The 18,879-nt window shown below is 35.5% G+C and overlaps 1 pseudogene across 1 annotated transcript; it reads left to right on the top strand.

The window, feature by feature from the left end:
* The first annotated feature begins 9,007 nt into the window (after nucleotides 1–9,007).
* On the top strand, nucleotides 9,008–9,964 carry LOC309857292 (small ribosomal subunit protein uS5 pseudogene; annotated as a pseudogene). Its single transcript has one exon. The product of its transcript is annotated as a small ribosomal subunit protein uS5 pseudogene (transcript).
* The last annotated feature ends 8,915 nt before the right edge of the window (nucleotides 9,965–18,879 follow it).

Here is an 18,879-nt window from a genome sequence, read left to right as displayed (position 1 = left end):
TAACAGGCAACGTTTTATGAACTTCTAAAAAGTCTAGTTACTTGTATTTATCTATTAAGTCATCTCTTTATGAAGTAGAACATGATCACACCTCTTGTATCTACCCAAGTTTGTATGCTTTGGTTGTTTTATGTTTGCTATTTCCTTGCTTAATTTTTACAATATTTGATACATAATAGTATCTTTAAGTCCATCTATGATTTCACAGAATTTGTTTGAACTTCATAAAAATGTACCATACTTTTTGCACTGTCCTTGTTTTACTTCTCTTTTAGCTTTCCAAGTTTTATTCACTTTAGAGTGTGTAGCTATCATTTATTTTTACTCCTCCATAATGCTATGTTTACAAATTTGTGTTTATCTGTACTTTTAAAAATATCTTAATTATATACCATTTCTCATCTCACGTAACACTCACGTTACTTCTACACTTATCAGATATTATGTAACGGAAAACCACAACTCAGCAACAATAGAACACCATTTTTCAAAATTAAATGGCTTACCAGAATTCTTTAATTCTATCCTTTATTTGTATTAGATGACCCTTTATTCTGGTATTTGGCATTGTTCATATGGAGGAAAGCTTATAAGTTGATATTCCATAAATAGAAGGATTTATTATGATCGATTAATTATTTTCATTTAGAATGCATAGAATATGGTTGATTTAATATTTCTTTCTTACTCTCTGCCTGGAACATAGTGCTATCTATGCAATAGCCACTAAAATATTAAGTTAATTACCTAGACTTTAAACTGCATATTAATAGGAATAGCATACAGAACTCTTCTCAGATTGGGACACCTGGGTGGCTCAGTCAGTTAAACGCCTGAGCCTTTAGCTCGGGTCATGATCTTAGGGTCCTGGGACTCAGTTCTGCAACAGATTCCCTGCTTAGCCGGGAGTTTGCTTCTCCCTCATCCTGCTGCTCCCCCTGCTTGTGCTCTCTCTCACTCTCTCTCTTACAAATAAATAAAATTAAAAAAATAAATTCTTCTCAGATAGCTAATATAGAATATCGTCTTTGTATTCATCAAAGGGAAAGTGCCATATAATAATGAAATCCAGACTACTTCAAATTCACTTTTTAACCAGTAAGAAAGTACTGGAAACAAGCCAAAAATGTCTTCAATGAATTAAAGAAATAGATTGATTTTCAATATCTTAATGTTTCTAATGTTAAATTGCAAGATTTTTATACTAGATATCAGTGTAAATATTCATTATACAAGGATATTCTAAAAATAAACCTGAGAAAACTACTTGACATATATGATGACAAAAACCAATGTCAGTTTGGGTAAAACTTACAACACCTACCACCTGAAACTCTTGTTCTATATGGTGCCATCTTGTGATTCTGGGCAGCGGCAGTGAGCCACAGCTTCCAGTCAGCTAGAAGATTACAGGGGTGAACACCTGATATTCTTACAAGCATTCTATATATAGAATATATATATAGAATATATATATTCTTCTTTTTTTAGTGTAATATTTAATAAATTGCATGTGATATTTGATACTTTGTTATAAAATAGGCTTTGCTTAAGATGATTTTGCCCAAATGCAGGCAAATGTAAGTGTTCTGAGTATGTTTAAATAAGCTTAAGGTAAGCTATGATATTTGATAGTTTTGGGGTATTAAATGCATTTTCAATTTTTTATGTGTTTCTCTGTACATAGCCCCCTTGTAAGCTGAGGAACATCTCTATATGTATATGTCGCCTTGGTATGGCTTACATATTATTGGCATGAAACATCTAGAACAGTACGTGTGCCATAGAATTGTCTACAACATCAAACAAGTTTCTTGAAAACTTGTGCCAAAGGGGTTATGTCTTTAAAGATTCTTATTTCAGAAGGGTTCTCTCAAACGTAAGATTTTTCAGAAGTTAAGTGAAAATCTGACCAAACTAAACATTTTTCCATTTTCCCTAGTGAGCAAAGATAGCTAAAATCTATCTGCCATTTTCAACACTGTACTCAACGATTGTAATTCTAATTTAAGAACAGATTATTTATATCAAAACCACATGTTGGCCTAATCTTATACAATATTCATAAGTCACACTCAGACCCTTGGACACTTTTATTTGTTGAGTCTATATGGTACTACGGACATTCATCTTTTTTGACCTCATAGCTTCATGTATGTCTATACTTTTGAAAATACATGCATCATAGTTCCATTGTAAAATGTCTGGGTTATAAAATGTGCTATGCTATCAAAATGGTAATAAGAACATACAAATGACCTGATGTAATGAACTGGACCAGATTGCCAGATATCACATTTCATACCAGAAAGATTCAGTGGTAAGTTTTAAAATGGCCAGCTATACATTGACTGAATTATAACTCATTTAACTTCTTTCTTTGTGTACAGTATTATACATTAGTCAGTATTATAGTAAATAAGTACTTTGGACAGATGTAAATATGCTGTAATAAAAAAATGTTTTTTTTTTTTTTAGTCCTTTTTACTTGTAAGACTAGCCACAAATACCACGCCTCCCCCAAAATAATTTGCAATCCAAATTTATCTCTAAATGAATTTATTGCACAGAAAAATATGTATATATATATATATATACACACTTACAGAAGACATGTTCAAAAATAGTTACACAACAGCAGGGCCCTAAATGTAAGCAGTATAGTTGTTTTGTTTTGTTTTGTTTTGTTTTGTTTTGTTTCTTTTAAAAAAAGAGGTTATGTGAAATATTAGGATTTTATTTCCAGGCGTAGTATTTCAAGACAGTTAACTACACCTATGGTGTCAACAGCCTCTTGTTGGCAGTATGATTTTATTGGCTCCATGGAATAACAGCAAGAATTTACTATTGCTTCTTTCTTTTATGACACACACAGAAAAAAAAAATTGACACATTTGCTCAAGACCAACCAGAATCATTTTAACCTATCAAAATTGATGGGAGGCCTTCACTGCCAAAGTCACTGCTGCGTTTTCACAATTCACTGCAGACAATCTGCTACTCCCATTATGATAAAGGAGAGAAGAGTCATAATCAGGGAAGAAAGCTAGATTAATACTTGTAATTATCATTGAATATTTAGCCTGCTATAGGATTATTATTATTAGTGTCATTTGATAATTTTCTCTCATTTTATTAAACACAACTGTGAGTAATTACGCTACCTAATATTTCTCTGTATTGGCTGACTAGCTAGCAAACATTCATGAAAATATCCATTAGCCACACATATAAAATGCTGCATTATGATGCTGTTGAATCAGAACATACCACTACCTGATCCTGTAGCTCTTTGAGGATTTGCAAATCAATTAATTCTATGTTTATTGGATTCTTCCCATACAATTAGAAAATTTATAATCGAGTCCATGAACATTATTAGTTTTGCCATTTTAAACCAGCAATCACACTTTGATTTTTACAACAAAAGCAGAAATATAAACACACACATTTGGATCAGTTTTCTGTTAGTCTGTCTGGACTTCAAAATCCTATTCCTCAAGATGATGCACACCAAAGTTCTGGATTAAACAAGAAATTAGATGGCACCTGAACACTTGGTTTAATATTCTCAAAAGGATTATGCAACTTCTTTCTTACAATATGACATTGTTTTACAAAGATCCACACTTTTATAATGTTAGTATTTATAATAATCAATAAAGTCAATTAATCATGATTAAAAATCAAACATAAAAATTTCTACTTTTTGCTTTTGCCCCCTCCATTTAGAACTTATTTATAGCCTGATAATTCAAAGGTCCCTATGTTTATGAAAATCTGGACAGAAATAGCTCTAAGATCCCATTCAGAACTTGATATTAATCTAAGTCTTTTGGCTCCATTTATCCTGAGAGCAAAGAGTAGGACAAAGGATTTGAGTACTGTTAGTTTATCTGGGAGATTATCCAAGGTAGAAAAGAATGGGAAAGTGATACAGTGAAGAAGCAACTTTGTCAAAGAGGTACATTGTTGATATAATTGTTGTGGATAGAAAATGAAGGCTTGCTTTTACTGAAAGGTCCTGAGAAACTTCTTTAAGTTGTCCTCATGAAGACCTGAAAACTGACAATTTTACCTATGGTTCTTATTTCCACTTCACTGAGAACTGTCCTCAGAGGACATTAACTCTCCTACACTTTTGGGTTGTGTTGGAGACATTCTAAAATGAGAGAGAGAACATGAGATGCTATCACTGTTAAGTAACTGCAATTTCCCATGGAACTATCCACCACAGGTTTGGCTATAATCAGGTGTTGGGCCTTGATATCAGAGGGATTTGAGGCAGTATCATTTTAGGTTAATCATTATATCTGAAATTTCCAAAAACTACAACTGATGAAACTTTGATTATAAACCTACAAATATAACAATAAATCTACAGTATTCAAATTATTTTCATAGAAATACACAAACAAAGCATCAACTGATTAATATTTAAATGTTACAAAATACTGAACTGAAAGAATTTGGTCATATAACAACGTGTAAGAAGTAGAGCTTAGGTTTAGGTTAGAAGTCAGGATGCATTTGGGACTCAGTTAAGAAATTGAATGGAGGGACGCCTGGGTGGCTCAGTGGGTTAAGCCGCTGCCTTCGGCTCACGTCATGATCCCAGGGTCCTGGGACCGAGCCCCAAATCAGGCTCTCTGCTCAGCAGGGAGCCTGCTTCCTCCTCTCTCTCTGTCTGCCTCTCTGCCTGCTTTTCATCCCTCTCTGTCAAATAAATAAATAAAATCTTAAAAAGAAATTGAATGGATGTCTGACTATCTTATAGGTTTGCTAAAAATCAGTGACTTTGTGTTCACGTGTGGCTATGCAGGAATTTTTAACTTTCTCTAAGAAGTTATTAGATTTGATTATATAATGGCAGTAAAGAATGGGGAAAAGCAAAGTACAAACCCCATAAAGACAAAGACACTGAGTATGAGAAAAGAGTAATAGATAAGAAGAATCAATGCATTTGAGGAAAATGGGAATTGAAATACACAATGATTGTTGATTTTTTTAGATGGAGAAAACAAAACTAGCTTGCAAGAAGGAAATAACAGAAGACATGCTGTGATGTGATACAGAATCCTGAACAAGGCAGTAACGTGGAATAAAGGAGTAGGGAGAGCATATCAGGTAATTTGGATAGGAAGGAGTTAGGAGATAATTGCTTGATAAATTTTATATGGCCCACTTAAATGCACAGATTTCTCTTCTTTAATTTATATGGAGAACAGGGTGTCCTTTCTCTTCCCTTTCAGAGCACCCGAGGTGTACTCTTTCAGACTGAAAACCTAAAAAGCTCAGGACTCAGTTGCTTAAGCACAGCTGAGAGGACATATTTCAATTAAGATTTACAGTTTGCTGTAGGTAGTAGACTGTCAAAAGTGGTTTAACCATATTTTTCATTTAACAAGAAGACTACAGAGAGTGTTTTCTGGTGTTGGTTCAGAGTCTTAAGAAAGTCAAGTGAACTATCTTAGAGGTTTTCATGGCTTTTTATTTACAGTTGCAAAAATTGCTGTTGGAGTTCTCACTATTAAGCCCACATTTCTGGCAGAAAGATAGAGGTAAAAGAGAATGATATCTTGTACAACTGATACTTTGTCATATGGTTACAATGTAACTAGAAAAGAGACAATAAAATATTTGATGTTGTTTTAAGTTTCCTTGTTGTCAATCCCTCAGTGCTTTCTGATACTAAAGGAAAAAGTAGATGGATATTGACCTGGCAACTATCAACACCTGTCAGTCTCTCTTGGATAACCAATATCTCTATAATCTCTTCTTCCCAGTAAAAAAAAAATAAAATATATTCATAAACCACACTGTGCCATCTCAAGTTACTGCTCCAAGATAAAATTACAATGATTTTCAGTTGTTCCAAATGGACAGAATACCCTTCCTTATGATATCATGTCTTATAAGATAGATAATTGGCTTGCTACCAATATACCCAGATGAGACTGTGGAAGAGACAGGAAAAAAATAATAATATTTATTTATTCCTTGGGTTGACCCTGTTTACACAGATGCATTACTATTAGAAAAGGTTGGTTTGGGACATTGGAATGAATTTACTTAATGGGTCTGTATGTAATTGGGTTGGAGAAAATTTTTAATTTCTACAAAAATTATTAGAATTCTATCTTATTCCCTTTTGATAATTTTCACATGTTAACAAAGCCAACGTTTTTTTCTAGCAGACAAGATCTTAAATCCTAACAAAACTCAATTTTTTCCTTTTTTTTTTTAAGTTTGAGAGCCTCATGTTCTCTCATGCTGCTTTAAATACAACTCAAAAAAACAAAAGGAGCTAAATGGGGCAGTAAGCCCAGACTTTTTATTTTAATTTATTTATCTTATTTTTAATTAAAAAATTAAAGATTGTATTTATTTATTTGAGAGAGAGAGAGCATGAGTGGGGCAGGGGGATGTAGCTGCAGAGAGAGACTGAGAAGTATACTCCCTAATGAGCAGGAAGCCCGATATGGGGCTCGATCCCAGGATCCTGACTGAGATCATGACCAGAGACAAAGGCAGATACATGTGCAAAATCCCTTTTTTTCTGGGAAACAATACTTTACAAGAGATGTTTGAAAAAGTACTGGGGAAACAACTTTAATCAGAGATACAAAAATTTAATTGACTTCTGTAAAGCTACAGGGATCCAAATGATGGGAATCCCAGGCCGTTTAGGTTGTGGACCACAGAGTATTCTTCTCTGTAATATTTTATTTTCTTCCATGTCTACTAACTCCAGTCCAAGTTCACTGATCTCTTTTTAGATAGTGCAAAACATGGCAAAGAATACCAAACAAGTGCCCAATATTCTACATTTATTACATCATTTCTAACATATAGAAGTGTGTTATCAAGGCTGGTTCTGTGAACGAACCTAGTTATGCTAAAGTGTGTTTTGTTCTCCAAAAATTAAATTCATGATTATCACACAATTATAAAATACTTGTGTCAAGAATTTTTATTCAAAAATTAATAAGAGAAGCAGATATTAAAACTAGTTCACATGGTTATTTGGGATATAAGCAGAGTTGTGCAGCAGAAGTGCTCTGGGCCCATAATTTGGGTTATAGAATTTATGTTTTCTAATGAAAAATCACTAACTTGCATTATTGTTAACAAGAATCCTGTGCATTACCATCAGTTTTCTCCATTATAACCTCTTGCTCTACAGTTTGTAAATAACTTTGTCAATAGCAAGCTAATAAACGGGGTGACTCCAATGGATTGAGATAATCTCCAGAGTTTCTGCTACATAATGAACAGGACTCCATTGAAAGGACACCTAAGAGTTTATTTTGCCCAAAAATTTGATCACTTTTTTCACTGTCCTTACCTATTTTCCAAACCTAGTTCTTTTCAGTCTACAGACAACCCTGTATCTGACTGACTTGTTAATTCTGGGAATGTCTTGCAGATTAATTTGCTTGCCCGAGGTGGTTCCTCTAATTGATGTCTAAGAACCCTAATTAGTTAAGAAAACTTTTTTTTTAACATTTTCATTGCTACTTATTATTATTATTATTATTATTATTATTGCTAATATCTCTATTATAAATAATTCACAAGGGCATCCTTCTGACAAAAGACAAAGAGCTGGCTACTAGTAGAAAAAGTACATTTGACTCTGTCAGTGAAAGTGGTAAAGGGATTTGAGAAAATAAGGCAAAGCAGTGGAATTATGTTTTTTTTTTTTTTTTTTTTTTTTTTTAATGCTCTTAGCCTGGCAAGCAATTTATTGAATAGGTGTTATTTTCTTATAACCACTCTTCTATTTTGATTCTTGCTTCGAAGTTCCATATGGACATGATACCTTGACAGGAAATGGAAACTTAATTGAGGCTAAGGCTCTTGGAGTCTTTCTTTTTTTTTTTTTTTTTTTTGCATTTACTTCTATTTATTTATAAAACTTTAAATATTATAGACACATTTACTTAATTTCTAATACTGCTTATAATTAAAAAAGATGTTTTCCATGAACCACGCATTACAACAAATATATTGTTTATACAGATTAAATTTTCATCAAAAGGGACGCCTGGGTGGCTCAGTTGGTTAAGCAGCTGCCTTTGGCTCAGGTCATGATCCCAGCATCCTGGGATCGAGTCCCGCATCTGGCTCCTTGCTCGGCCGGAGCCTGCTTCTCCCTCTACCTCTGCCTGCCATTCTGTCTGCCTGTGCTTGCTCTCTCGCCCACTCTCTCTGATAAAGAAATAAAATCTTAAAATAAATAAATAAATTTTCATCAAAAAATTATAAGTGTATTTTTTTGTAGGATCATGATAAGCATTTTGCAGATGAGAAAAGTGAAATTTAGAAAAGTATGTCTCTTCAAATCCCTCATACAATATCTGGCCTAGATAGAAGGATATACTATCACAATTGAGGAAGATAATTGAGATTACTTAAAATGATAAACTTTACTGTATAGGGTTTTTTACAAGTTTGCCACAGATTCACATTTTTTAAAATATATATCTATTTGTGTAAAGAGAATGCACTGAGAAGTAAAAAGATAGTGATATATCAGTGCTACCAACTAATGGCTATAATATCATCACCTTATTTATGAACAATGAAACAGTGTGTAATATTTAAATAAATTTAAATAAATTCCTATTTATTTTATATATTTATAAATTTAAATGAATTCCTATTTATTTATTATTAAAGAAATTCCTCTAACAAACAGTATGTTTTGAAGGTTGCTAGCAGGAAAGTGTTGTACGACATGGAAGTAATCAGAAAATGTGATCTAAAATTCTGCTTTCAAGGGCGCCTGGGTGGCTCAGTGGGTTAAAATTCTGCTTTCAAGAAGCTATAACAGTAAGTACTGAGCATTAGCTATTATATGCTATGGATGAATAACTGAAATCTACATTTGAAACTATTGGTACACTATATGTTACCTAATTGAATTTTAAAAAGTTAAAAAAAACCACTATTTTATAAAACAATATTCCCAACAGGCTCTTTTGCTTTAAAATACTCACTTTGTTTCCTCTCCGAGAGAACACCAAATGGCGGATGACGCCGGTGCTGCGGGAGGGCCCGGAGGGCCCGGGGGCCCTGGAATGGGAGGCCGCGGCGGTTTCCGCGGTGGCTTCGGCAGCGGCATCCGGGGCCGGGGCCGGGGCCGGGGCCGTGGTCGGGGCCGGGGCCGAGGCCGCGGAGCTCGCGGGGGCAAGGCCGCGGACAAGGAGTGGATCCCCGTCACCAAGCTGGGCCGCCTGGTCAAAGACATGAAGATCAAGTCCCTGGAGGAGATCTATCTCTTCTCCCTGCCCATCAAGGAGTCTGAGATCATCGACTTCTTCCTGGGAGCCTCCCTCAAGGACGAGGTTTTGAAGATCATGCCTGTGCAGAAGCAGACGCGCGCGGGCCAGCGGACCAGGTTCAAGGCATTTGTCGCCATCGGAGATTACAATGGACACGTCGGTTTGGGTGTCAAGTGTTCCAAGGAGGTAGCCACTGCCATCCGCGGAGCCATCATTCTGGCGAAGCTTTCCATTGTCCCTGTGCGGCGAGGCTACTGGGGGAACAAGATCGGCAAGCCCCACACTGTCCCGTGCAAGGTGACTGGCCGCTGTGGCTCTGTGCTGGTGCGTCTCATCCCCGCCCCCAGAGGCACTGGCATTGTCTCGGCCCCTGTGCCCAAGAAACTGCTGATGATGGCTGGTATTGACGACTGCTACACCTCGGCCAGGGGCTGCACTGCCACCCTAGGGAACTTTGCCAAGGCTACTTTCGATGCCATCTCCAAGACCTACAGCTATCTCACCCCTGATCTCTGGAAGGAGACTGTGTTCACCAAGTCTCCCTATCAGGAGTTCACGGACCATCTTGTGAAGACCCACACCAGAGTCTCTGTTCAGAGGACCCAGGCTCCAGCTGTGGCTACTACATAGTTTTATACAAGAAAAATAAACTGAACTAAAGCTTGAAAAAAAAATACTCACTTTGTAATGAGAGTCATTACTTTTGTCTAGCCAAATCTTATAGCACTGTTTATCCCTTCCCTGCTTTATCCCTTCCCAGTATCAATAAAGGCTCACTTGGGTTACCTAGAAGCCATGAGAAAGCTTGTAATAGATCTGGCTGGTTTTCACCAGCAATTTGACCACCATGTGCACAGGGAAGTCTATTGATAAAGGCTTTATTGCAATAAGTTGCAAATACATGGATGATTTTGAATTCTCTTTCTTGAGGTCTTGTTTCATGATAATAAATTTAGGGTGGCTTATTGGAATGGATGTTATTAACATATCTTCATAGTTATAAGCACATGGAATTGTAAAATAGATGAATGAATGTGGCATTACTGACAACTGTCCTCATTTTGAAATCAAATTACAGTGTACTAAGATGAGGAAGCAAAGCAGATTTGGGATTATGAGTGAAATAATTTTAAAAAGTATTAGGGGTATGATCGGACTATTGGGTAATTCAGTAGAAAAATGTCAACTGATTGAGATTCTGTGTTCCCTGATTTCAGAGAGAAGTTAAGATAAATAAGTAACACGAGGAGACTAGGAAGCCAAACATAAGTGATAATTTTGTGCCAGGGTGTGTATACATCTGTTTATCTTCTTGCTTTACCACTAAGGTTGCTCCTAGAGGAGAGTTTAAATATGTGTTGGAGCTAATCTCTGTGGATTACACAAGAAACCACATCCTACAGCCTACCTTGCCTTCTGTGTAAACTGAGAAAGTCAATCACTGAATTTGGAGTATGATTGTCTTGTAGAGTCTCAGATATAAGAGAAAATCCTGCCAAGGAGGACCATACCATTATTATAGCTCTTAATTATCCCTACTCAATAAGAGTTTCAAATATAATGTCTTGAACATAGCAAAATGTAACAAAGCACACAAAGAAAAACCATTAACAAGATTTGATAGACAAAATGGGATTAAGTATGATGTTAAAATGATCAATAAAGATTGTAAAATGGCTTGATTACTCTGCTCAAAGAAATGAGAGGGGAAGCAAATTGAACCAAAAACTGACACTAAAAATGATATTGAGAAAGGTTTTATAAATGAACAAATGGATACTCTAGAACTTTAAAAATATGACAGCTAATTTAAGGTACCACAGGGGTGCCTGGGTGGCTCACTTAATTAAACCTCCAATTCTTTTTCCTTTTTTTTTTAACACCTTAATTTTATTTTATCTCTTTCATTTGGCTCAGGTCATGATGTCAGGGTTGTGAAATAGAGCCCAGAGTTGGGCTCTGTGCTGAGCCTGGAGTCTGCTTAAGATTCTTTTCCCTTCTTTTTCTATCCCTCCCTGCACTCTCACTTGCTCGCTCTCTCTTGCTTGCAAATAAATAGATAGATAGATAGATAATAGACAAAGAAAAATAAAAGCAGATTATGAAAATAAATATAAAGATTTTGAAATGAAAACAAGTTCAAAATAAAATAGAGAAGACCTACACAGCTTAAAGTTCATTCAGAAAATCTACTATTAAAAAGTCAGTATGACACAATGTTAAGATATCAAAAGATTTGAGCATGCACTTTACAGAAAGGGTAATCCAAATGGCCACTCATATATAAAAACTGTTTATCTTTATTATGAATCTGGAATTAAATTAAATTAAATTAATAATAAATTAAAACCTAAAATGACATACTATTACACACTTACCATATTGGGCAACAGTAAAATTGCCTTGCAAGAATGTGAAAGAATGAAAGTGCCCATAATAAAAACATTTGAGGTAAGTTGGACAATATTTAGAAAACTTAAAAATAAAAATAAAAATTTGGTCCATTCCTAGAAATACAACATGGAACTAAATGAATATTTTCACCAGGATATGCAAACAGATGATTATAGCTATTTCATTCATAAGAGCAGATCAGTAGTGGTCTATTTGCACAATGTTACATTAAATAAGAGAGAATATTAACAAACTGGGAGGAGGGGCTAGGTTGTTATCATAAACAGATCTTCTATGGTGCTGATTATGTTCTATTTCTCAAAATCTTTAAGTTAAAAAAGTTTTCACATTATATCTAGATAGATAGATGATAGATAGATATCCCAGAAGCTGCAATGCTAGGCTAAGACCAGGCTTTAAAGGGCTTTTCTATACTCTACTAAATACTTGAAACCATTCATTATATCATAGCTCAGTGTTCAAATCTCCATTTGATTCCTCAGTTTCCTAATATTTACCTTAAGGTGACCTGATCCAGACTTTTGATCACCTTTGTCTAAATATTTCTATTTTAACAAAGTCCTTTTTAACACTGAGAGACTAAAACTGAGAAAAATACTCTTTTATCTCACTAGAGTGGAAAATATATAGTTACCCATTAACTAATGATATCCATGTCTACATTAGATCAATGACATTTTTAATTCTTGGGAGCTTTTGGTTAAATGAAATTTTTAAGCTTCCTTTAAATGAAGCTTTAAGCCATCACCACATGAATAAAATTAGAGAACCAAATGAAAACAGGCCAAGTATTTACAGAGTAATAGAATGTGCAATGGTAAGAGTACAATTCTGAAATCATAAAGCCTAAATTAGTGTGATGCATTTTTGCTACCCATGTAATCATAAACCAGTTATCTAAATGTGTTAGCCTCAGTTTTTTCACCCATGAAATGGTGATGATAATACTTATTATGCTGCGTTGTTGTGTGTATGTGATGAAGCATGGAGCATGAGAGTCTCATATTCCATGCTAAAATGATAGCTATTTTTATACTTATAATAATTCTAGTAATAGTAATTAAATTCTTCAAAATGGTAATATTCATTTATATTGAGGCATTGTATTGACTATTCATAGACACATTTACCAAAATAAATTTCATTTTACTTTACCCCCTCTGAGGATATATATTCCCTAATTCAATATGAATCTCTTTATGAATAATAATTATCATAATAAATATGCTGATTTGTCTTCTATTTGTTTTTAGGGAGGTATCCTTTACTGTTGAACATGAAACTTAAGCAAGTCTGTCTTATTCAAAATTTGCATGCTGTTTTCTTATGAAACTAGATTATAGAGTTGTATGAAATAAATTCATGCAGTTAAGACATTGATGTTTGGAACACTGGGTGGTCAGTTTAGTATTTCAAAAGAAGATTTTAAATTTAAACCTTAAAACTGAGCTCTTTCAGCCTTATTTATAGACCATCCTTCATGTTTCATAAGTACTCCTCCATTGTAAACTAAGTAATACTTTTTGTCACAGTGTATATAATGAAAATGGATTTTATATTCTATTATTTCAGAGTTAGTTGCAGTTTTTACTGCCTTAATTCCTTTTTTGAAAAATAGATTAATTCTACAAAAAGTTTTTTCCAGGTTTATTGAAAAAAATCGACATATTTGTAAATTTAAGAAATGATTTCTTATAACATTGCAAACCTTTAACATTGTGTAAATTTTGTACAATTTGATAAATTGGTATACATCTTTATTGCAATATAATCTACATAAAAATGTTAATACATCTACTATCTCGTATAGTTGCCACTGTTTTTTATGCATTTATCATAAGGAATTTTAAGATCTACTCTCTTAGCAACTTTTATGTATATAGTATAGTAGAGATAAACTTCAGAGGTCTTGTGGGTTTTGTTCCAGACTGCCTCAATAAAGTGATTATCTCAATAAACTAAGTCAAATTATTATATTTTTTGGTTTCCCAGTGCATATAAAAAATTATGTTTCCCAGTGCATATAAAAAATAAAAACTATACTGCACTGTTCAAAAGCATCATGTTTTTAAAGAAAAACAATGTATATACCTTAAGTACACTAGTTCTGAGTTTTCAGTGGGTCATAATTACTGATCACAGATCACCATAACAAATACAATAATAATGAAAAAACTTGATATATTGCAAGAATTACCAACATGTGACAAAGAGACACAAAATGAACAAATGTTGTTAGAAAAATGGTGGCAGCAGACCTCTTTTATACAAGATTGCTATAAACTTTCAACTTGTAAGAATGTGATATATGCAAAGTTTATTAAAGGGAAGCACAATAAAAAAAAGTATGTATATCTTATTAACTATGATCATCATGCTGTACATTAGATCCCCAGAACTTTTTCATATTATAGTTGCAAGTTTGCACCCTTGGACCACCTTACTCCACCCCAGGTTCACCCCTTGTCAACTCAACTCTAAGTTTCCATTAGTTTTCCTTTTCCTCAGATTCTGTATGTAAGGGATATCATAATACATAAATTAAAAAAATATATAAAATCTTTGAAATATTTCACTTAGAATAATACCTTCAAGATCCATCCATGCTGTTGTAAATGGCAGTATTTCTTAATTTTTCATGGTTAAGTAGTATTCCGTAGTATATATTTACCATACTTATTTTACTCATTCATCCATTAATGGATACTGAAGTTATTTCCATCTCTTGCTTAGAGTTAATAATTTTATAATAAACATAAGAGTGCAGATATGTCTTTGAACAGTGAACTTCGTTTTCTTTAGATAGATACCTAGAAGTGGGATTACTGAATCATATGGTAATTTTACTTTTAATAATATGAATAATCTCCATACTGTTTTCCATACAAATTTATATCCCTATTACAGTGAATAAGTTCCCCGTTTTCCCCAATATTTACCAAAATTGGTTAGTTTCAATTTTTTGGTAGTATATATTCTAATATCTTGCTGTGTTTTTCAGAGGTAAACAACAACAACAACAACATAAGGACTTTGCCCTGAGATTTTTACGTTGAGCACTTTTTAATGCTCCTGTTGGTCATTTATATAACTTTTTTGAAAAAAAAGTCTATTGAGATCCTTTTGCTATTTTTTTAATCATATATTTTTTTCTATTTGTATCTGTTGGTTATTAACCTCTTTTCAGATATAAGATTCGTAAGTATTTTCTTACATTCTGTGGATTGTGTTTTCATTCTCTCTCCCTTTTTTTGGCAATGCAGAAACGTTAGTTTGATGTAATACCATTTATTTATTTTTGCTTTTTTTGCTTGTGTTTTTGGTCTGGTATCCAAAAAACTATTGGCAAGACCAATGTCAAGGAGAATTTTTCCTATGTTTTCCTTTAGGAAATTTAGTTTCATGCATCACCTTTAAGTCTTTAATCTATTTCAAGTTCAGACTTATGAGTGATATAAGGTTCCCTTTTCATACTGTTTATGTGACTATTCAGTTTTAAATATCATTTATTGAACAGACTATCTTTCCCCATTACATATGTTGGCCCCTGTCAAATATTAGGTGACTGTATGAAAGGATTTATTTCTGGACTCTCAATTCTGTTCTACTTGTTTATTGGTCTGTTTTTATGCCAGTATACTTTATTGTTTTGAGCATGAGGGCTTTGTAGTATAGTTTCAAATCAAGAAGTGTAATCTCCCTTCTTCATTCTTTCTCAGAACTGCTTTGATTATTTGTTGTCTTTCATGGTCTCATATAAACTTTAGGATTCTTTACTTACTTCTGTAAAACAATAATATTGGATTTTTTTTAAGATTTTTAATTTATTTATTTGACAGAGAGAGATGACAAGCAGGCAGAGAGGCAGGCAGAGAGAGAAGAGGAAGCAGGCTTCCTGCTGAGCAGAGAGCCTGATGCGGGGCTCGATCCCAGGACCCTGGGATCATGACCAGAGCCGAAGGCAGCGGCTTAACCCACTGAGCCACCCAGGCGCCCCTAACATTGGATTTTTGATAGGAATTGGATTTACAGATGGTTTACGGTAGTATGGACATTTTAACAATGTTAATTCTTACCATTCATAAATATGAGCTATCTTTCCATTTCTGTCACCTTCAATTTCTTTATCAATGTCATAGTTTATGGAGTACAGATCTTTCATCTTCTTAGTTAAATCTATTCCTAAGTATTTTATTATTTTTGATGCTATTGTGAATTAGATTGTTTTCTTTATTTTTTCAGATAGTTCATCATTAGAATGTTAAAATGCTCCTGTCTTGTGCTTACTTTGGCAGCACATATACTAAAATTGGAATGATGCAGAGAAGATTAGCGTGATCACTGAACAAGGATGACATGACAAACTGGGAAGCAGTCCATAAAAAAAAAAAGAAACAAAACAAAATTCTTTTCTTTTATATATTGATCTTGTATTTGGTAATTTTACTAAATTTGTTTATTCAAATTTTTTGTGAATTTTTTAGGATTTTTTAACATGTAAGTTCATGTTATCCAAAAAAAGAAAATTTTACTTCTTCCTTTTTTTTTTTTTTTTTTTTTGGAGTCTCTTATTTCTTTGTGTTCCTTGTTTCTCTGGCTAGGACATCCACTACTGTGTCAAATGAGAGTAGTGAAAATGGACACACTTGTCTTTCTTCTGATCTTTAAGGGGAAAACTTTCAAAAGTTTTGATTGAATATGAGATTAGCTCTGGGCTTGCAATCTGTGTTTTTTCTTTAATGGGTTTTTTAAATTATTTTTTAAAATTTTTTATATAATGTGTTTTTATCCCTAGGGGTACAGGTCTGTGATTCACAGCACTCACCATCACTCACCATAGCACCTGCCCTCTCCAATGTCCATACCCCCACCATCCTCTCCCAACACACCTCCCCCCAGCAACCCTCAGTCTGTTTTGTGAGATTCAGTCTTTTATGGTTTGTCTCCCTCCTAATACCATCTTTTTTTATTTTTTTTTCGTACGCCCGAAACTGCCTATGTTGCATCTCCACTTCATCATATCAGGGAGATCATATGATAGTTGTCTTTCTCAGATTGATTTATTTCGCCAAGCATAATACCCTCTAGTTCCATCCACGTCATCACAAATAGCAGGATTTCATTTTTTTTTTGATGGCTGCATAGTATTCCATTGAACATATATACCACATCTTATTTATTGATTCATCTGTTGAAGGACATTTAGTTTCTTTCCATAGTTTAACTATTGTGGACATTGCTGCTATAAACATTTGGGTGCATGTGCCCCTTCAGAATGCCACGTTTGTATCTGTAGGGTATATACCCAGTACTACAAGCACTGGGTCATAGGGTAGTTCTATTTTCAGCTTTTTGAGGCACGTCCACGCTGTTTTCCAGAGTGGTTGCACCAGCTTGCATTCCCACATACAGTGTAGGAGGGTTGCCCTTTCTCCACATCCTCGCCAGCATCTGTCATTGACTGACTTGTTCATTTTAGCCATTCTGAACGGTGTGAGATGGTATCTCATTCTGGTTTTGATTTGTATTTCCCTGATGCCGAGTGATGTGGAGCATTTTTTCATGTGTCTGTTGGCCATTTGAATGTATTCTTTGATGGAACATGATAGTGAGCTTAGGGAATCACCAAGTTAATGAAAGAGGTGCCTCTTGTAGGTGAAGTAAGAGTGAGAGAAAGAAAAGAGGGCTTATCCTAGATTGGAGAACTCGGGGCTGAAAAGGACCCTCATCTGGGAGCAGAGAAAGTGGTCCAGAATCAGAGGCACAGAGGACTCCCAACACCTTCCACAGAAGCGGAGCACCTAAAGACATAGTGCCATTACCCCTGGAAAATCTAGGCATGGAGGTATTCTCTTTAGGCAAATAGGCATCGGAGAATAGTTTGTCCATAGCCCAGTCACTGACTTCAAGAGGAAAAGCTATACCAGCTCTCGAAGCAGGCCGGATAGCTCAAGCAACAGCAGCCAAGCCAAAATCCTTATCCCCTGCATTTCTGAACAATGACAGAGCAGCAGTTCTGTCTAGAACCAGGAGGTATTCAGAAGTCAATTGTTGGGTCCCGGGTTGTGTCCATCAGTTCAGACGTGGCCTTCAGATCAACTCATGATTCCAGGGCTTTGGCATTGACTCTGTTCTCAGGTTCTCTGCTCAGGGGCAAGTAAGCTTCTCCCTCTCCAGCTCCACCCCCTGATTGGGATCTCTCTGCCTCTCTATCCAAACGTGCATGTGCATGTTCGATATGATAACAAAGACAAAAACAGTGCACAATAATTGACTGGGGCCAAAGGATGTTTTATTGAATTTGGACCTAGGTTCCTATGGAGGGCAGCCAGGTATAGAGAACCTCCCACCATCCTAAAATGCCCGACCTTCGCTTGGAGCTTCTTTGTTCATTCTCCTGTTCTTTGCCTTCCTGGATCTCCTCACCAACCTGCAGCATCCGCTGTCTGTCGTGCTGTACTGACCCCTTGTTAACACATTGTGCATCCTCTCGGGGCTCCATTGGAACATGCCCATCTTCCTCAAGAGGCACTGTTTGCTTATCACATGTAACCATTTGGGGGATGGTCATGAGAGGGTGAAGGCAGGCTTGTGCTGCCACATCTCCATGCAGTTCCACAGAGGGTAGCTGATCCACCATGAGGGAGTGCTCAAGGTTCTTCCACATTCGAATCCTCTTCATTTTTTTTTTATAAATATTTTATTTATTTATTTGTCAGAGAGAGAGAGAGTGCAAGCACAGGCAGACAGAGTGGCAGGCAGAGTCAGAGGGAGAAGCAGGCTCCCTGCAGAGCAAGGAGCCCGATGCGGGACTCGATCCCAGGACGCTGGGATCATGACCTGAGCCGAAGGCAGCTGTTTAACCAACTGAGCCACCCAGGCGTCCCTCGAATCCTCTTCAATGCGTCCTTTTGCACATACAAGTTGTCTTCCTGAAATGGGCACGGAAGTCTTTCAGATGGCTTCATTGGGCTATGGGTCTCTTCCAACATGCTCTCCGTTGGCTTCTGTGGACTCCAAGAACATGAGTCTGTCCTGGACCTAAGGTTCTAGGTTGTAGACTCTGCCTTGGATGCATGGTCTTTTTGGAAGATTGGGAGGCCTTGTTGGCACCATTTCTGGAGACCATCGAGGTAGTCGTGTGCTTTCTGTGGAAGACTCCAGACATGTCTTT

The sequence above is a fragment of the Mustela nivalis genome (assembly GCF_964662115.1).
Source record: "Mustela nivalis genome assembly, contig: HAP1_SCAFFOLD_598, whole genome shotgun sequence".
In the NCBI taxonomy this organism is placed as follows: domain Eukaryota; kingdom Metazoa; phylum Chordata; class Mammalia; order Carnivora; family Mustelidae; genus Mustela; species Mustela nivalis.
Note: the sequence above shows the minus strand (reverse complement) of the source record. Positions and strands in the feature narration are given on the sequence as shown.